Below are 22,500 nucleotides of genomic sequence, written 5' to 3'. Positions count from 1 at the left end.
TCGTATTGATTTTTCATTATTAATAAATATCGAAATTATTTTCTTCTTTCGCGTGATTTAAAACATTCTGATTTTTCTTTGATCACTATCATTTTGCGTAATGATCAAATTTTTAAATAAATATAAATGATCGAGTTATACACGGTTCACACTGTATATATGCGGAAATTTTCTGAGAAAAGAAAACATTCTTCGATCAACAATGATCATGCGATAACAAAAGGTCGTAATAAGTCACCGATCCGTTCAGCGTTGATAAATATTTCAGTATTATTATATTATCCATCTCGTGTTCTGAGTTGCGTATTTTTGTTTTTTTTTTCTCTTTTTTTTGTTGTATCTTACGAAACTTGATAAAAGAACATGATCTCATTATGAAAGAATATATTCAACGTGAACGGTGAAGGCCGAAGGAATTCTCTCTGAAAAGATAGTGAAATTATTACATTCGTTAATAGTAAAAATGTATTTTAAAAGTGGGTGTGTACGTTCCAATCGAAACGGAAGATGATAATGAATTAGAAAGCGATGATTTTATTAATTAGACTTTTATAGATACGATGTCTATGCATACATCATCGTATATCTCTTTCTATTTCTTTCTCTTGTTTTGGGTTGCCTTATGTAATTAAAAACTGTAAATAACGTATACGATTAGAAAGGAGAAAGCGAGTGAGTATTATAAATGATGATTGAAATACTAGAATGAAAATAAATTAATGAACAATGTCAAAGTGATACGATAAAAATGAAACTTTTATAGATCGAAAAGTAAAATAGGAAATATTATAATAAATTTAATATTTCGTATACGAAGAAAAAAATTATAAAACGTGTAGATCGAACTATGAAATTTTCAATTGATCGTGTATAAAATCGGCGAAGAAATTTAATATATTAAATAAAATAGAAATATTGTAAAAAATTTAATACCTCGTATGTGAAGAGAAAAAATGTGAAAAACATGTCGATCGAACTATGATTTTTCAAACAATCGTTTATAAAATCGCTGAAGAAATTTAATATATTATATAAAATAGAAATATCGTAACAAATTTAATATCACATATGTGAAGAGAAAAAAATGATAAAACATGTTGATCGAACTATGATTTTTCAAACAATCGTATATAAAATCGTAAACAAATTTAATTATTTAATCTCTATTAGATACTTACTTTTCAAATATAAACGGTACGAGCGTAGAACGGAAATTTTCTAAAATTATTTTGCAAGTATTTATATTATCGATCGAGCTTCGGTATACTAATAGCCTACACTATGGAATAACAAAAAGAAATAAAAGCTTGTTATCCACGCAAGGCCAGTACGTTTCTTATCTAAACACGTTTCATATACGATTATTCAGCGGTTGTACGCGTAAATTCTGCTTTCATCGTATATATAGCTAACAACAGCTCGTGAGTTCTTTGTAATAAATGTTTGAACGTTCGATCGGCTACTTAATATTTATGGGGTGAGGATAATAGGATGCCTCCACCGGTGGGTCCACGTCCAAACGGATGAAAAACGTTCTCGAGAATCTCTCGGACTCTTTTTTCTTTTTTTTTTCTCCCACTACTTTTCTCGTCTACTCGTCCCACTCTTTTCTCGTTTACACCAACGCAAACGTATCTTCAACATCCGTCGGATGTTGGAAATTATATTTCAGTGACTCGTATCGTTCTTCCTGGACCGAGATAAAAAAATATTCCATGAGATGATTAAACGCACCAATTATTATTATATATTTTATTTTTGTTTCTGGGACTAAAAGTTTATCGGTAAAAAAAAAAAAGAAAGAAAGAAAGAAAAGAAAAGGAAAGGAAAGAAGATAGACTTTTAAATATTTATTATACCGAAGAGATCGGGGAATAGATTACTTCTACCTGTTAATCCAAGGTCAAAATATTTTTCACCGTCCATTACTCTTTACACGAAGTGACAACAGATCGGCAGACGTGACAAAATGTTCCTCGAGATGAAGGTAAATAAAAGATGAACCGTCATCCTTCTAAATTCGGATTCATTCCGCTTGTTTTGCTCCCTTCCTAAAATCTTTTCATCTTACTGTTCAAAAGATTCCGTCTCGTTAAAAAAGAATTCGTTCGGAGTGGTACTAAAAAATCGTTTAGTACCGATAATGATCTCACCATATGTTTACGAAATAAACTATCAATATAAAATAACAAAAATAGATACATATAAACGTTCATAAATCCTTTTATACATTGCTAAAGCACTTAACATGGTCAAATTGTTATCAAATTGCGTTTTAAACAATACCCATTATCGTATAATAATAACAATAATAATAATAATAATAATAATAATAATAATAATAATAATAATAATAATAATAATAATAATAATAATCAATAATAAAATTATTAATATATATATATATTATTGATATATTATTATAGATTTATTATCAATAGATATTAATATATACAATATGATATCAATATCAAAATTCAATATCAGATTTGGTTATTTAGAAATAATACATTAAATTCTATAATCATTTAAGATTCCCACAGATTAATAAAGAAAAATTCTCAAGCATTATGAAAACCGGACCAAAGCTCGAATCTAAATTAAAAGGAAAGATCTTAACGACAAAAGTGGGACAGAACAATGGTACTTTCGTTGCTGACCGATTAGATACAAGCAAGGCTCGAAAAGCTACCCACTGAAACCGGTTTCGAGAGGATTCAGAAGGGCAACCCTCGAGGCGCCGCATTGTACAGCAAAGCCGTTCAACTATTTCTCGAGCCTTTTGACTTCGACCCGCAATGTAAACATAGCCAAGTACCTTCTGAATCGAGCGACTTCTAAACGACGACGAAGACGAAGACGAAACGAAGACGAAGATGATGGCTTTTTAACTTTCACAGTACTCTCTCTCTCTCTCTCTCTCTCTCTATCTATCTATCTATCTCTTTCTCTTTCTATCTCTCTATCTCTTTCTTTCTTTCTTTCTTTCTTTCTTTTTTTCTTTCTTTCTTTCTTGCAGGAAGGAATACCAATTAGAAGTTTCTGTTAATAAACGAGACCAGACGAGCTCGTTCTGCTTCCAAGTTTTTCGACCTTGGACTCTTATTTGTAGGCCGACCACCCACGATGAAACAGACCCAATGATCGCCTACTGTGAACATCCTCCACAATCATTATTTCTGCTCTTCAGAAAATTCCCTAGTATCTTGAAACGTTATTAATTATCATTGATCGATGTTCCAACCAAGTCTTTTTTCGTCTTTTTATCATGTGGCTATATAAGTGTCTGTAATTATCAATTCGGCGGTCAAACGTGTTTGAAATTATTAATCGTCGATTGTATCGAAAAACTCGATTCGATGATTCGATATTAGTTTAATAATAATAATAAATATCGCTATTATCAATCTTGTTGCATGAATTCGTAATAATAAAATCGAGAAAAAATTAATAATATTAAGTAATCGTGTTCTTATCTTATTTCAATAATCTTTTTGAATAACGATGAGATATTCTCAAGATATCTTGAAAATAATTTCAATAACTCGTTCTAAACAGTTTAAATGTTACTGCCAGTATTATTTTATTATCTATCATAAGATTTATCATTGAATCAGATTTATTCCCTTGTTGTTGTCTTCTTGATATCGAATATTATATCGAATAATAAGACATCCTTTTGGTTGAAGAGAAACGAAATTATGATTTTTATAGAAGAAAACTCATAGATAAACTGGAAAGACGGACGAATGGAAGACGTGATGGTGAAATTGTACATGTTCGCACGATCGTAAAAGAGACCTAGACGAAAAGATAGAGAAAGAGAGACAGACGGAGAGAGACAGAGAGACAGAGAGACAGAGAGAGAAAGAGAGAAAGAGAAAGAATGGCTGATATATGCTCACATTAGTTATACGCAAGATGTATGAGTTTCTGCGGCGTCACTCTCCAGTCTCCCACTGTCAGATTCTAGCGCATTTCGTCTAACCCTCCCGACATAATCGGGACGACCCATATTTCCTCACCGCAATGCGTCAACCTCCACCCCTAGCGATTCCGTTTCGTACCTTCATTTTTCACGAGGTACCATTCTGCGAACCACCCTCGTAACCATCCTCGTACGATCTCGCACTGCCCAAATTCACCTTTCGTGTCGTCGCGACTTCCTCTTTATCCGTTTCTCTCTTTCTGTTTCTTTTTCTTTTTAACAGTTACAGTAGACATCATTCTGCTTTCTCTCTTTTCCGTTCATATATATATATATATATATATATATATAAATATATATATATATATATACACATAGAATAAAATATTCGTATGAATACACACACACACATATAATAAAAAATATATATAGAATAAAATATATATATATATATACAGTTATATATTTTGTATGTAAAATATATATATATATAGAACAAAATGAATATTTCTTTTATCAGATACTTCTTTCCTCTTAACTGTATTTTACGTATAAATTTAGATCAACAAATATGCTTCGAACGATCGAACATGTAGATGTAAGAGTCTCTCAGTGGGAATTACATTTTCTTTTTATATCTTGTGTGTATTTGATATCTAATGATATCTACCGATAAATTCAGATACATATTATATAGTGAGTAATTTTATTGATTTATTAAAATTTAATTATTCCGGTAACTTAAGTGTATAGAGTAGTAAAATTAAAAATTTTTGTTCATAGTATTTTTTCAAAAATATGAATACTAGTTAGAGTTAATAAAGAGTATTATTTTATTTTGTATACGTATATAGAATGTGTACTTATCGATAAACGTTTCTCATTGTAGTTATTTCTATTTATAGAACAAAGTGATCAAAGTCGAAAACCTTCACCTACGTTGTACAATGAGTTTACTTTGTTAACTAAATGCTGCATATTAGTGACGTTAGTTAGATAATTACTTCAAAATAAAACTACCGAATAACGTTCATTGATTTGTTATTTAGATTTAGTGAGCGATAAATTGATTTTTATTTTTATAATTTGTGAAATTGTTTCAACGAGTCTTCGCTTCGATATAAATTGATTTCTAAATTGTTAAATATTCGTTTCTCATTTCTAATTCATAAAAATAGAATAGAAATAACGATCTATATGTTTTTTTAATTATTTTTAAAAATAGTAACAACGATATATCGTCTGAAACAATTCTGTTTTACGAAGTCAGATTCCCAGACGTCTCAAAATCGAAATATTTTTCAATGAATATTTTATAAATAATAGCAAACAATAAGAGAAATGAAAGATTATGTTCTCATGAATCTCATGAATCGATGACAAGGGCGATAGAAGCGATGTGAAAAAAGAAAATGGAATGAAAAAAAGTTGCTAAAACATTGAAAATCCCTTTGATGCGTTTGAAACAATTTTGATGCGTTTATTCGATGAAAAATACGGTGAAAAATAAATAAATTTTGCAAAGAAAACTAACGAAGTTTTCAAATTTATTTTTATCGCACTCAATTTCCTAAGTTATTTTTATCGTTCAAAATATACTTGCATTTAAATAAATCATTCCATTAAGTAGAATAGTTTCTTTTAATTTTCCGCATAAAAAGAAAAAAGAAAAATATCTTTATCAGACAGATTTAATATGTGAAAGATAGAAGATCCGACTTTGGAACGCTTTTTTAAAATTGTTTTTTTAAATCATATCTAACGCTTCTTCATAAATTCAAAAATGCTTTTCACTGTAATTTTTTTACATGAATTTTGTTAATATATATTGTTAGATAATTAAGCGGGGAATCTTGTGTCATTAAAAAATTAATTTTAACGTTAACGTTAAGAAAGTTATAAAGAAAAAATCAATTGGAAGCCAACTTTGGTCTCCATCGTACTTTTCTCTTTATTAATTATATCATATAATTTAACTAAGAATGAGAGAATTCATTTTTATCCTTCTTGAATATAATATTACGAGTTATTCGTGAATATTTATAATATAAAACCGAAATAAAAACGAAACGTACGTAATGCTGAGAAATCGATACGTTCGGTTAAATTGTAATGCTTGTCAATCGCGTGGTAACGAAGAGAAAATGTCGTTGTCGAGTTTTTTTTACATTTTCTCACGCATAATGGATCCATTGTTATTGACTGTTTCTAGTTCACATTTAATTAAAGCGCGCGGGTTAGCGAATAACTGAAATTAGTGGGTCAGAGAATATTCAACGTCAAAAGAACGAAGCGTTTTATTTCACGAATACTCGGAAGAACTATTTTACTTTGTTTCATTTCTTTTTTTCCCCGTTTTTTTTTCTTTTTTTTTTAATGGAATTGTTTGTATAAAGAAGCGCGAATAACAAATTAACCTTAATAATTCATTTTTTATTTCTTCAATTTTCTATCAAATATTCGATAAAATACATATGTGTGCGAACGTGTATGAATCCTTCTGCGTGTTTCTTTTTCTCTTCTTTCTCCTCCCCTTTATCTCTTTGTCTTTCTCTCCTTTAATTCATTTTTTCACTTAATAATCAGCTACGAATGAATTCGTAAAATATTTATTAGAAAAATTGTATTACTGTTATAACAGTGAAAATTAATTTCACGTACACTTAAACAAACTAATCATGACATAACTAATCGTTAGCAATCTCATCATAGCTTATTGTAGGTTCGTACATTCATACATTCATTCATATGTACATAAATATGTACATACGTCTCATTTAAAGCGATCATGGTACATCAATATTATGAACGTATTATTTATTAGTTACTAGTATCAAGAGAGAAAGATAGAGAGAAAGAGAGAGAACGAGAGAACATACTAATATTAATACATTACTGACATTTAAACACATGCGCGAATCTATAGTACGGAATATAGAAGATTCTCGTACAAACAGTGAGGATAATTTATCAGTAGATATCATTAGATATCAAATACACACAAGATATAAAAAGAAAATGTAATTACCACTGAGAGACTCTTACATCTACATGTTCGATCGTTCGAAGTATATTTGTTGATCTAAATTTATACGTAAAATACAATTAAGAGAAAAGAAGTATCTGATAAAAGAAATATGCATGAATAAAAGAAATACGAATTGTGTGTGTGCACATATGTACGTAAGTACATACGTATGTATGTATCTATGTATGTCTGTGATAAAAGGAAAGACGAAGGAGAGCGAATTTCTTCGTTTTTTGATATGACACGATAGAGAGAAATAGAACGAAAGGAAGAAAGAAAGAGGAAGAGGAATATATGCACGAAGATATTATGGAGCCGATGGGTGCCACCGAACTACCATAAAACGTTTGTTTGCCCACAGAGTTTACACAGCTTTCACAGTCAACGTCGAGGCTTTCGCTCGACTCGGCTGTCGTTGAATGAAATACTAACGATGATGGATGACCAACGATCTCTTTCTCCTTTTACGTAAGCGCACGATAAAAAGGGAGACAAATAGATCGGTCGACGTACTGTGGAAAAGAAAAAGAAATAAGAGATCTTTGGTCGAGGAAATAGAGTAGATTCTTTCTCTTCCTCTCTCTCTCTCTCTTTCTCTCTCTTTCGTTTCTTTAGCCACAAAACGCCAGTTTCGAAATTCAAATCGTAGCTGAGGAAAGTTTGTTAGTCTTATGGTCTCTCTCTCTCTCTCTCTTTCTTTCTCTATCTCTTTATCTCTTTTTTTTCCATATCTACTTTTCATTCCCTCTCCATTTTTTCCACGTTTACTCTTTTTCCCGTCTCGAGAAAAACGTTGAAACTTTCAATGCGACGTAACGACGTACGAAAGTTCTTTCTTTTTTCTCCTCTCTCTCTCTCTCTCTCTCTCTGTCCCTCTCTCTTTCTTCTTCTCATTCTCACTTCCTCTCTTTTTCTCTCTTTCTCTCTCGTAATCCACTTTCGCTAGGAATAATTGAAACGAAAATTAAAATGATTAACGATTCTTGGAATTCGCCAAATAGATTCCTTCTCTATTTAATCTAACGATCTAATAGATGTCTACTTTCGACTATTGGGATTTTTCGAGGTTCTCCTTCGTTTTATCTATAACGAGCTCGTTATAATATTACGAGTGAAATGAAATTTAATATTGGAACGAATGAAAGAGAAGTGCCGTGTGTAAATGCACGAAGAACGTTTCATTGACCTTAGATGGTGTCAGCATCTCTCTCTCTCTCTCTTTCTATCTCTCTCATATCTAGTATCTTTCACAGGGTTTAACAGGGTGAAAGGAAAGAGAGGGGGAAGGGGAATGAGAACTTCCAACCCTTCCTCTTATCGCATTAAAAGTCGACGGGCCGACATCTGGACAGGCATTTCGATTTCACCTTCCTATGGAACACACCATTGCTTTTTCTTTTTTTCTTCTCTCTCTCTCTCTCTTTCTTTCTTTTTCTCTATCTTCCTCTCTTTCAAAACGAAAAGCAAAACGTCTTTTCAACGTTAGATGAGAACGATATGATCCTCTTAATGTGTCCGATGGCTTACCGGCATTACGATAGCCAATCCCCTCTCTTTCTTCGTCCTGACTCAACTCCTTAAGGCTCTACTCGGCTTAGTCGAACGAACGAAGCCCTTTCTAAGCGTCCACTGACACGCATATCGATGTCTCGCGCATAGATTTTCATATTTTAATAGCCATTCGTCTCGGTTTCAGAGATAGAGAACATTCTTTATACGTTGGAAGCCGTCGTCGATTCGTTCCTTCTTCATCCCTTTTTCGTTTCTTCCTTTTTCTCTTTTTCTAGCTCTCTTCCTTAGAATTTTGTTCGGTAAGTTGAAACATGCGATTCAAATTCTGAAGCATGAAATAAGGAAGATATTTTTAACTGAGGTATAATTATTTAACGTTCGTATAATTATTTGAGATTGAAGTTGATTGGTAGGAATAGTTCGATTTTTTCTTTTTGTATTAAAACGAATTGATTATTTATGTGTTAGGAACGTATATTATTTGTATATCAAATATTTATTTTATATTTACTATTTGTATATTAAAATAGTTATATATCAAAACAAAATTAATATCGTATAACATTATTATTATATATTAAAATAATATTAATATTATATCAAATAAAAGAAATATTAATATCATATAAAGTTATATATAAATTATGTATTAAATAAATTATTATTTTGCATTTATTATTTATATATTATTTGTATATTAAAACGATATTATAAAGTGATCTTACGAATGTTTCGTTGCAAATAAATCTTCATGATAAATATAAATTATAATAAAAACATATATATATATATCACTTTATAATACATATTATCTTCTCTTAAAATCTCCCTTTTTCTTTCTCTTTTAACCTACAACACCTTTCTTATTATTTTCTTGTTAGAAACATGCTGTACCGATATACCTAGAGTAATTAATTTTCCGTGTTAGTCGTTCAATTTCTAGGAACTCGTATTGTCTAGTTATAGCAAGAACGAGAATAGCACGAGTTTCAGGAAGCTGACTCTCCCCATTTTCTCTCTCTCCTTCCCTCCTTTTCTCTCTCTCTCTCTCTCTCTCTCTCTCTCTCTCTCTCTCTCTAATAGACCTTCCAGCGAGCCATTTACACATCGTCTACATTCTCGCAAAACTAAACCTCGCGATTCTCGCGCGAAATCACCGTCGCGATATACCCGGATATACCGAAGAAGAGGAAATCAGATCGCCGTTCTCTCAACGACGTGCCATGAGATTTCGACGAGGTAAAGCCAAGTAAGCACATTTGTAAGCCAGAGAGACATTATAATATTCCTCCGTTCTAGTATAGAGCTTTGTGCTTCTTCGAAAGTAGATAGGCATGCTGGAAGGTAGGATGGAAGGATGGAAGGAAGGAAGGAAGGAAGGAAGGAAAGACGAAGAAATGAAGGAAGAAGGGAAAGGACAAGTCAGAAGGGATGCAGGAAGTGTGATACTCGTCTTGTTAGTAGCACAAGATGTCCTCATTATCGCGACTGACGGTGATGATGACGCAGGGACCACGAAGACGTGAATTCCTGACTACTCGTCTTGGATAAACGAGTGGAACTCGTACGAAGGTAGAAATTGGTTGACTGTAGATGCTTGGCTGTGAGAATCGTTCTCTCACTATTTTATTTTCTCTGTCTCTTTGTCTCTCTCTCTCTCTCTCTCTCTCTCTCTCTCTCTCTCTCTCTGTCTCTGTCTCTGTCTCTCTAATTTTCTCTGTTTCTCTCTTTCTTGTTCTTCTACTCTCTTGGAAAACGGGACGGAAGAGCTTAAACTCGTTAAGAGGATCCTAAATTCTCGAGAAAATGGAACGACGTCGTGGACACGCTACTGAATTCCTTCGTAATCTTCGCGTTTAGTATCACAAACGATGTTTTGCTCTATAAACAAAAGTATTAACTGTTGTGTATTATAGTTTTATTTTCTATTTTTTTATTCTCTGATAAATACTTTCCGATCGTCTTTAATCGGCGCGTATTTGGAAAATTATAAAATCGATTCGATCTTACATCGTACATCGTATGTTACATATTTCATATATATATACATACATTCATATATGTGTGTGTGTATATATATAGATATACAAATATAAAATAAAAGTAATATTGTATAAAATAAAATAAATATTACTATCATATAAAATTATATATAAATTATATATTGAATAAAATATATACGTATATATATATATATATATATATATATATATATATATATATATATACATATATATGAAATAAATTTAATATTATATAAAATAAAATAAATATTACTATCATATAAAATTAGATATAAATTATATATTAAATAAAATATATATATATATTTGTATATATGTATGATGTATGTATGTGTATGTGTCTATGTATATATATGCCGTTGCAAATCAAATAGAATTGGAACGAGTGTCCAGACGATATACTTCACTTCGTCGGAAAGTTCTCCTCCGAGTGAGTGATGGAAACAGTTCGCATAAAATCGATAGGACGTACTTTGGGGGATCAGAGTACAGAGACAGAGCAGCGTACTTTGGGGGATCGCTCGTTTCACGAAGCCAGCAGCACTGGTGTCAGTTGCAATCAGTGATCCTCTTCGGTGGCTTCGGCTTAACGTCAAAGGTGTTTCAGTCCGGTGTCTCCTTGGATCGTTTACCGCGAATACAACGTACTCGCTCATCGAAACAGCTGATTATTCTGCGATATTTTACGAGGCGATAACGTTAAAATCATTTCATTTAATCTCTTGCTTCCGATCCGTTCACAAATTATTCCTTCGAACGATTTTCAAGTTTGTGTAAGCGATGAATTTCCTATAACGTCGCGTATGAATCGGTAGTGTCGTATTTGCTTGAATGAAAACCAAAATAAAAAACAAAACGAAAAACGAGACCAAAAGAACAATCCGTTCTTTTTCTTTTTTAATTTGCTAGGTTTTGTCCGATGCTCTTTATGAGAACTGAACCTAAGACGCTGAAGAAGTAATTGAAAGGAAGAGGGCAAACTCGTTAGAATATTTAAACATTTTGTATTGAAAATTCGACCTACTTTGCTCGGGCAAGTTGACCGGAAAGCTTTGGATGAATGCGCTTCTCCCTTGTGTCCGTCGAGCCGGGTAAATAAGAAATCACGGTGCGATGGGAAGTAAACAGAGAGGTGAATGAACGAAGCAAAAGAGAGAGAAAGAGAGAGAGAGAAAGAGAAAGATAGCGTGAAAACCAGGTCAGAAATTCCCTGGTCGTGTTGTGAAGACAGGCGAAACACGAGTAATCTGTCGCTTAGTACTTGTAAATAATTTAACAGATAAATTATTTAGAAGCAGAAAGGAATACGAATGCTTATTTACGAGTATCAACTTTTCCTATAAAGACGTTTCATTTTAGATTCTATTAAAGAGCTTTCACCCACGAGAACTCACTCATCTATCTGCATACATACACACATACACATACATTCAAATTTCATTCTTTTAACCTTAAATTCCATGTCTTTGTGTATATCCTATAAAAGAAAAGACAGAAAGAAATATATATATATAAGCTTTCAACAAATGAAAAATTTATGAGCTCATAAAAACTAAAACCTCTCTTTCCTTATCGAATTATTCGTCTCACGAAACATTAGAATATTATCACGATGACTTAGTATCGACTTTAAGCGGATAATCTATCAACGTTGGATATATTAACGATTCACGTGTTCCACTGACTCTAAAAATATTAACAATATCTCTCTAGTTAGATTACATCATAATTTCAAAACTAACAAAGCCTCCTACCCTCACTTTCTGAGGGTTTAAAGTTCCACGACGTATTACAAATTCAACGGAGGCCAAAGTTTCCGTTTCTCTCGTCGATGCGATCTTGATCTTTTTCTTTTCCCATATCTATCCATCTCTCTCTTTCTCTCTTTCTCTTTCTGTATCTCTGTCTTTCTTCTTCATGGTATTATGATGAATATCTAGAAAAACATAACAGAGTATTTTATACATCGAGGATATAAATAAATGCATAAGGGCAAGAAAATGTCGCTTTTAATATCACGATATCTTTCGAATCTGAACTCCCTTGGGATCCCGCGGTGAGACGACAACAACAACGGCTTTGCCTTATTTTTCTCTCTTTTTTTTTTTCTTTTATTTTTTATTTTCTATATAGAATAAGGTATGGTTTTCTACCTTCCGTTTAGCCCCGCGATAACATTCCAACGAGAGAAACGGACTCTCTGTGCGTTGTCTCTTTGTTCGATAACGATCTATTTCGATCCGCAAACCGCAAGTATTCTTTTCACTTTGTGAATCGCGAAATGGACCCAATGCCCAATGGATATACTTAAACAAGCGTTACGTGAGCGATCGAAATGGTGCTGCAACTATTCTCTCTCTCTCTCTCTCTTTCTTTCTCTTTTTCTCTCTTTCAAGTTTCTTAGCTCTCCATTGCATGTAAATGTGACTACGATAATTCCACTGAGAGCTAAGACACGAAGAACGTAAGGTCGTTCGAGAGAACAAATCCACGATCGAAAACCACTGCATAGATCATTCGATACGCTAAATGAAAAATTAAAGAGAGAAGAAGTATAAAGAGGGTAAGAAAGAGAAAGAAAGAGAGAAAGAGAGAGAGAGAGAAGGAAAAAAGAAACATTAAGGAACTTATCAAAATTGCACGTATTTATACAGAACGTAGATTCTTCGATGAGTGATAAGAATATCGAACTCCTGTGGGATTCCTTCGTAGAAAAATTTTAATTTGAATTCCGTAAGATTTTTTCAAAGGATTCTTCAAATTTCCGCGAGAGTTCACAATTTTAAGAATCTCTAGTTCGATGTGATACAGAGGAGTTATATCCTATCGGAAAAGTATTCGTTAATTGTAGAAAAGTAGAAAATTTTTCCAAAAATTTCTATGACACCAGTGATATCGCTTATAAATTTGTTTCATTGAAAATACATTGATTTCAATAAATCTATATACTTAAATCAATTGATTTCATTGAGAATACACTTGAATTAAATAAATCTATATATCTATGATATCAAAGCTCGACTCGAAAGCAAAACAGATGCATTTACGATCTAATATATATCAAACTGAACGAAAACGCTAATAAGAAGAGGGAAGCATCTTATGCCTGGTAATTAGATCGTATCGCGTTCGTAAGTCTCTGAGTTCTCCTTTGAACACATTAGAATTTAATGACGGGTTATTATAATTCGGTATTGAAGTTACTCCTGTATCGAAGTTTAGTATCGAAGAGGTAAGGACCAAAATAATTGTCAAACGACGGAAAGGAGAGAAAGTGTATCGAGTCAAATAAGTGAGTCAAATAACGCCATCTTTCTTTTTCACTTCTTTCTTTTTTTTTTATTTTCTTTTCTTTTTTCTTTTTTTGCTTCATCTCCCTCGTTGCACAAGCGGTATGCTCTTCTTTGTCTCTCTCTCTCTCTCTCTCTCTCTCTCTTCTTTATCTCTTTCTCTCTTACTCCTTTTCTCCAGACTGTGTTTCGTTACTCCTCTCGTCGCTAGTTTCAAGTCTACAAGTTTATTACTCGTGTTACTTTTTCCGTTGCTCTTATTAAACGTAACGAACATTCCTTCTTGGTATGCCGTACCTCATCCATCAGTTCTGATTTTTCTTATTACATAACGTGAAAAAAATGTTTTATGAACGTCGACTAACGAAACATGAACATGGATATACGTACGTTTTATTATCTTTAAGTTTTAAACTATAATATGTTATTAAAATCGTGAATATATTTAACCGGAGTTATTAAATTTGTTTATTTCTTAAAATTCGCGAATTCTTTATATTAACGTCAAAAGTATCAATTTTCCAAAATTTACAAATAATTTTAATGGATGGGAAAAATATAAAAAAAAAAAAAGAAAAGAAAACCAATATATTCCTCTGCATTTTCTACGTTCGACAGGGATCGCGTACGATCCAATATTCTATAAAACCCCTGTGCTTTTATATCGCTTCGTTATTGTACGCTCGTCCGTTCGCTTTGATCAGACAATTTTAAACGGGAAATTCTGTTTTCCTATTTAATGCAAAATATTTTTTCAAAAGAAATTAAAAAGAAATGATTTTATATACCGTCCGAAGAAACGCTTTAAGTATTCTCGTTCGGACTCAACAAGTGATCGTTGTAAAAAAAAAAAAAAGAAAAAAAAGAAACTTCCCTCGCAAAAGGTCAATCTGACTTTCCTGCACTTCTCGTCAATGATCCCGATTCTGAAGGAAGTATCACTTTGAGAATACTACTTCGCGAAAATCGAGCTTTCTCGTCTAAGAAAAAGAAGGCCACTCTTTCGAAAGTCTCTTCGTCTTCTTGTATCTCTCCTGATGGTTCTCACGATAACGCGAGTTCTTCGAAAATGTTTCCCTCTTTCTCTTTCATCGAAGAAAGATCTACTACTTCGAAGTCGCTCGAAAATTGTCTCGAGTATCGCGGGACAATTCTTAAGCGTTACTAAAAATTTATGTACATGGAGAAACAAGGACAAACGAAGTTTCTTCGAAACTCAAAATACTTCTCTCTCACTACCGTTTATCATCTTTTGTTGAGTACACTACGCGTTGGTTGACGGCAAAGAAAGGATAAGAAAACTTCTTTCTGCGTTCGTTTACCGCAAATAGAGAAGAATGAAGAACGACAAGAAACGAAGAAAAGAGAGAGAAAGGTGACACGTCGATATTCACGCATGTACGCTCTAGTATACATTACATTTGTCACATATATGCATACCCACACTTTCTCAAGTGCACCCACGTATATACGTATGTGCACTTGTATGAACGTATACTTAAATGTACGAAGGAGTAGAATGCACGTCGCGTTTCTTCTCACGACGTATCCGAGCAAGCGTATCTCGCATTACGTATTATTCCGTGGAGCATTCTCCGTTTCTCTCTTTTCCTTTCTCTCCTTTCTCTACGACGCGACGTTTCTGTCTGTATATTCATCTTCACGGAAAACAAGAAGAATTCCTCCTACACTAGCGCCGTCTATTTACTATTCCTTTCTTACTATAAAGAAACTTACGTATGCGGGACATTTCCATTATGCCGCTTAAAGGCCGCCGCACGCTTGTAAGCGCGAAAGAAAAAAGACAATCCTCGATATAACCTTCTATAGTCGTAGTTTTAAATTAAAAATTCATCGATCAGTGAATATATTTCATTGCGGAATAAATAATTTTAAGAAAAACGTAATCATTTTACTATCAACTAAAAGAAAATATTGGGTTCGATGAAATGTTTCGTAAAAGTTTTTTTTATTTTACTATATGTAATATATTGCAATATATAATACACACACACATACATATATATATTTGAATTATTTATAATTTTAGAGAAAACGTAATCATCATTTTACTATTAACAAAGAAAAAATATTGACTTTAATGAAATGACAATTTCGTAAAATTTTGTTTATTTTATTATATGTAAAATGTTACACTATATGTAATATTTTTAAATTCTACTATATGTAATATATTGCAATATATATTCCATATATAGATGTATATATATATAATTTAAATATTGTGTAGTACATACGAGTTGTTGATAACAAACTATCCAAAGGTAACTTCTTTTTTCTCAGAGCTTCGTCGAACATCGTTCTATCTTGCATTTCATTTATAATCTTCATTTTTAAAAAAATTCTCTGATCATTGAAATCTCTTAAATTAGTTTGATTTATTAATTATCTTACAAAACTAGATTTGATATACTTAAAGTATATATTTAAATATTACGAAATATATATCAGATATATTATAATGATTTATGTACAGCGAATATTATAAATAATTAACATGTATATGTATTCTATAAATATCTCGTAAATTTTAAAGAAATATTATATTGAAAAAATTAAAGGTCAATCCTTAGACAATTATAGAAATAATATATATAAAATTTTCCATTCGCTGCTCTTGTTTTACAAATTCACTAAACTTTTTTATAACTATTTGTTTTTCTTCTTCTTCTTTATATAATATAATAATGAACTTATTTTAATTTAATAATTAGAATTATTTATCTCAGCATCTAATATACGTACTATCGATCGGAACAAATATTTCGTTCTTTCGACTTAACCTACGAATATTATATAATATAATTAATGATAAAATAAATAAGCTTCCAAAAATTATACCAATTTGATATTCTTGAAAAAAAAAAAAAGAAAACTTATTAAACCTTAAAACGGATAAAAGTAAAACGTAATAACATTTTATTAATCTTCAATAAAGAAAAGAGCGATTAACGAAATTGAACAAGCTAAAACGTAAAACCTGTGCTTGAGTTTAAGAAAAATTGCATACAAAGTGAAGAGAGGGAATTTATTTCTTTTTATTCGCGAAGAACCTTGACGTGGTATCGGTCTCGTAGTTCTTACTCTTCTCGGCAATAAAATCTCGCTATCTCGAAATCTCCGTTTGCGGACAGGGAAGAAGCTTTTACAAGAAACGAAGAGAATCGTTAAGAAATACTCGCCGTTTTCTCTTCTCCGCATCGGAAAAGGAAAGATTCTCTTTTTCCTCCGTCGAGTTTTCATCAAACTTTCTTCACGCAACTTCCGCCACTTTAAGAATCTTATCCTTTCGTGGACTCTCTTTCTCTCTCTTTCGTTCTCATTTTCTCTGTCTTTCTCATTCTATCTTTATCTCTCTTCTCGCCCCTCGAAGTTAAAGTTTCGTGAACTATGCTGAAAATGCGACTTCGGTTACGTTGCATCTCATGACGCTGTAATCAAACGCTCGCAAGTTGTGAACTGGGTTAACTTTTCCAACCTCGGTCCCTTTATCTTAAGACGAATCATTTGCTATTTGTCTCTCTCTTTCTCCTTCTAGCTGTATCTCTATCTCTCCTTCTCACTGTCTGACGGAAAACGCGATCCTTGTGCCGACGGACTCCATAATTCCCAAGTATTATCCTCTTATCTGATTACACAACGTCCTCCGTGTAATCCAGCACACATCGATATATCGGATCCTCGTTGATCCTGTTCTCAGTCGTGATACCAATCTACGTTACACGCGCCGAAGATAATTATCGAGCTCGCTGGACGAAGAAATTTCTTTCCCTTTTCTTTATTTTCTTTAAGAAAGGAGAGAGAAGAAAAAATGAAGAATAAAAAAAGAAAACAGAAAAGAAGATACAAAGGAGAAGGAAAGTCGTGAAAGAACAGAAAAGAAATAAATAAATAATTCGATAAATCGTCTTTTGAGATTAAAAAAAAAAAAAAAAAAAAAACATTTCGAGAAGACGCATTTTAAAAGTCGAATATTGTCGAGTGCTTCCAATTAAACGGATCTTGTAATTTTTTTTCTCCATTTTTTCTCCCCCTCTCTCTCTCTCTCTCTCTCTCTTTCTCGTGTAACGTTTACCTTCGAGATAATACTCGATCCAAGAAGCGATACTACGGAATATGTACGAAATTCTTTAGAATTCTACGAGCAACGCGTTTCCACGCGCGTGCTACGCGTTCGAACAGAGGCGGTGCTTCAGCCGGTAAGCTTCAGCAGGTAGAGAAGCTCAGCTGGAGGCTTTTTGCGCAAGGAAAAAGCTCAGCTGAATTGTCTCGAAAAAAACGTCGTCATCGTTGGGTATCAAATGCACCGGGCTCTTTCCTTGCTGCTCGATTTTCTTCTTCTTTTTCTATTACTTTCGTTTCCATCTCTCTCTCTCTCTCTCTTTCTTTTTCTTTCTTTTTCTTTTTTTTGGTTTTATCGCTCTCTGTCTTTCTTTTTTTCTCTCTTGCTTTCTTTCACGAAAGCATATATGGCAAACGAAACGCCAGCAACCAGTCTCTCCATCCTTCCACCAACTTCAACACTCTTTGGATAGGTACGCACTTGCTGCTCGAGTGGTACTCCTCGTGAGACCAGGCAGACGACGAGAAAGAAAAGGAAAAGAGACAGAGAAATATAAAGAGGAATAGAGAAAGAGAAAGAAAGAAAAAGAGAAAGAGAGAGAGAGAGAGAGATAGTGAAAGAGAAAACGATTCGTGTAATGGCGACTACGTCAAGCGTTCTCTCTCCGAGATTTTCATGAAACGAGAACGAAACCGACGATGAGGATGGATGCCTACGGTTTTCGAACTTCTCTACCTACCATGTTGGCCAAGAATTTTTCAGAGAAAGGTAGAGACAACTGAGTCCCTCATCGTTCTATCTCTCTCTAGCTTTCTTGTTCGTCCTTGCGATCTCATCCCTTTTGTCGTCTAGCTTTTCTTTGCATGGATACTTGTACGATATTGTAGCTCTTTTTAAAGAGAAAAAAAAAAGAAAAAGGAAAAATGTTGCTTCCCATTCTCAACTCTCTGTCTTTCCTCGTCGACGAATTTCAAATATTGATCTTCAATGTCGAAATTTTTTTTCAACGAAAATTCTCGTTAACTCGATCTCCTAATTTTTTTTTTTTGCCTCGATTAACAATCTGTCAGTAAGTAAGATTGAAACAATTACAATTGTTATCGAAATTTTTCTCTTTTGGAAAAAGACGATTCAAGATAATCTAGGATGAAAAAGAATGAAATTAATATTCCGTTTGAGATCGACGTTTGATTTTAACGATGGAATATTAGAGTGGTAGATACGAAAGAATTTTGCTTAGGTACATTGTCCTTCTCTCTCTCAATCTCTCTCTCTCTCTCTCTCTCTCTCTCTCTCTCTCTCTCTCTCTCTCTCTCTCTCTCTTTCTTGCTTGCACGATTCCCTTTACACGAGTTCTCTCATGCAATCTTGCTAGCAGGAGATAAGACTAATTACCATTGTATCTACGGAGAATGGCTTGTGAACCGCTATACTAGCATCCTAACTTAACTTCTAATAACATCGTCAACAGTCAACAAGCTGCGTGCACGATGAACCAGTTAAAGGCGATCGTGCTTCGTGCAACGGAATAAAATGGAAATTAATTATTTACTCATCCTTATGTAATGAGAGTTCTAATGGATTTTGAAAATAACAGCTAAAATAAATATTTTTTACATAATAATATTGTATAATATTATATATATATATATAATATTACAGTAAACATACATATAATATATAATAATATTATAAATATTTCTTTTAAAAAACATTTTAAAATATTTTTCTTTAAAAATGTTATCAATACTTATTTCATTTTATCAGCTTGATATATCTATAATATAATTAGAACAGAAATTGAATAATTTATCGAAAATGTATAAATAATAAATTCAACATAAAACGAAAAATATTTCTTTGAAAGTGTTATCTTTTAAAAAATTCCGATAATATTGAGGGGTTGAATCGATTAGGAAAATGTTTGAAGTTCCTACCTTGTCATAACTTTCGGTCAGCCTTAAAGCTTATCGCCCTTTATGGACCAACGGTGCAAGAAACTAGGCTAACGCGACTTCTCCGACAGAGCGGGTTGCATCGATCTAAAGAAGGATAGAGAAAGCCTCGTAAAGACGTCGCCGAAGCGAGGAATGAAGAACGTACGAATAGGCAGAAAAGGAGGATAGGAAAGAAAATGGACGCGAGTATCGAAAGAAGAGAAGAAAATAGGAACGGGAAGGAAACAGGAGCGGAAATTGAAGTGGACAGTGACTGAAGAAGGAAACGTGCTCATCTCTCAAAGGCAGACGTCCGTTATTGGGCCACTGGGCCATCGCTAGATTTTTCTTTCTCTTTCTTTCTCCCTATCTATCTCTCTCTTTCTCTCTCTTTTTCTATCTCTTTCAGTCTCTCTATTTCTTTCTAGAAGAAGAGGGGAGAGAGATGGTGTCGACTTCAGGAAACCAATCTTGCTGTTTTATTCTTTACACTCATTCTCGTTTCGGTCCTTGTGTGTCTGAAAAATAAGGGAAAAAATCTCAAATCACCGGAGTACGCTAGGAGGAAATAAAGGGACGAATAAAGGAACGAGTCGGTTTGAATTATTATTTCGTTGAAATGATTAGGTTTTTCTTGTTTTTCTTTTTTTTCGGAGTACTTTTAATCTAGCGAGAAAGCCATTGGAATCGTCTTAAAACTCGAAAGTAGGCTCGAATCAAGGAGAGTGTATGGGCGAATAGAATGGGAGTATTTTAAGGGCTACTTCGTATACGTGTACTTCTTGATACGTAATCGTTTCATTCCCAAGTACCAGTTAGAACTAGAAACAGGCAACTATTTTCGGTACTGCACACGGCAGTTATGTCATTCGGTGGCTTTACATGCCCACGAACTCCAACTCCATGTACGGCGTACTCTAGTTTCAACTTCGTTTCTCTCTCTCTCTCTCTATAGCTCTTCCTCTTCTTCTCTCTCTCTCTCTCTCTTTCTAACCTATCGAGCAGTTAGAAGTTTGCACGGTAACACCAAATAGACACCATATACGAGTGTTGCGGAGCCGGTCAGCAAAAGTGATTACTGAAAGCGCAGAATTTCTGCGAGCAGATTACTGAATCCAAACTACAGCTTTTCCTCCCTTTACATTTTTATTATTATGCGTGTTCGTGAACATAACGAAGATTAAACCAATGAAGATTATTAAAATTGTTATTGAAACTAATTATTACGATAATCTGCGATAATTACTATTACTTTCCGAGAAAAATAACTTTTTATTACTGAATATCTATGCCGAAAACGATATGTAAGATAAACGATATATAAATTAATTATGAAAAAGTATTTTGTAGAAAATTTTCCAATAATCGTGTACTGTACGAGAACATTATCTATAAAACGAAAGTGAAGCGGGCAGAGAGTTATCGAGAAAGAGGTATTATAGAAAGATATCCCTAATAAATTTAGAAACACTTAACTTTTTTGGTTCGAAGCTCTTTTCGCGTCGATCGTAGTTGGGTTGCTACGAGCTTATAAAACTGTATCACAGGAGAATGTGGAGTTTTAAAATTTTTTATCGCGTTTCAGAGATAAGAGAAGAGTATACGAAGGTGAGGTAGAATTCTCTTGGTAGTAGTGGCTATTCGACCAGCAATTTTACACCCTGAACATTCTTCCCTTTCTACCCATGTTCATTCTCAACCTTCTAATAATTTACCTCATAGTCAAAACGTTAGAAATTCTAACGAACGAGTAATAAACTTTCTCTCTTTCTCTCTCTATGTAACTATCTATCTATCTATTTATTTATCTATTTATTCACTTATACATTTCTAATAATTCAATGACAATTATAATCAATTATTTAGCAGCTTGACAAATTTCTTCGTGAAAACTTCGTGACTTTTATCTTATAAATCACGTAAGAGTGATAAGAACGTTTCCGTTTTTCTTTTTTTCATTCAATCTTTCGTAAAACTCGATAAAATATCTGTGAAAAAAGAAGCGCAATGAGTATCGATCGAAATAATATATAACTATAAAAGACCGATCAAATCGTCGTTTTAAAGTGACACTAGTAGTCTGACGTTTTATCAAAGACGATGTACCCAGAAAATATCATCTTAGGTAAGGACGAACAGTCAAAGTTAATTTTAATCAGGGCCGTAATCAATCACCAAACCTTCGAAATTACGGAAAATCATCAGTGAGACGAGGCAGTTGGCTAATTCGATACTACGTTGAAGGCACACACGTGGCACCGCTTGATAAGAACATCATAGAAGACATCGTGAGTGGCTCTCGTCGTTCTAAAGATATAATTAGCAGCGAAGAACTCTCTGTCTCTCTTCGTTCCTCCCTTTATCCTCCTAGTTCTCCCTTTCTCTGGTGATATCGAGGAAATACTCTACAGAGACAGTTTGGTGGATGCGAACTCGCGGTAACCTTCAGACGAAGAGACGACGACACGAAGGTGGAAGGATCACAACGGGGCTTTCGTAAGATGAGCTATGACGCTATACGCTGAAGTTAGCGGCTTAGTGTCAGCGTTTGACAAATTGTGCTCCTTCATCCTCTCTCTCTCCCTCTCCTTTGCACGCTTTCTCTCACACAAACACATACAAACGCACACATTTTATGTCTGTCTGTCTGTCTGTCTATCTGTCTGTCTGGCTGTCTTTTTGTCTATCTGTCTCTTT

At 33.4% G+C, this 22,500-nt stretch overlaps 1 protein-coding gene and 1 long non-coding RNA gene across 11 annotated transcripts in view; one reads left to right on the top strand and one right to left on the bottom strand.

Moving 5' to 3' along the window:
• LOC127062385 (teneurin-m) overlaps positions 1 to 22,500 on the top strand; it is a 682,969-nt gene that overhangs the window by 160,237 nt on the left and 500,232 nt on the right. The window lies entirely within an intron of this gene.
• LOC127062394 (uncharacterized) lies at positions 293 to 1,563 on the bottom strand. Its single transcript, XR_007781128.1, has 2 exons — positions 1,179 to 1,563; positions 293 to 422 (listed from the first exon to the last, which is right to left on the bottom strand). It is a non-coding gene; the product is annotated as an uncharacterized LOC127062394 (long non-coding RNA).

The sequence above is a fragment of the Vespula vulgaris genome, chromosome 3 (genome assembly GCF_905475345.1).
Source record: "Vespula vulgaris chromosome 3, iyVesVulg1.1, whole genome shotgun sequence".
NCBI lineage: Eukaryota > Metazoa > Arthropoda > Insecta > Hymenoptera > Vespidae > Vespula > Vespula vulgaris.
This window is presented reverse-complemented; position numbering and strand designations above follow the sequence as displayed.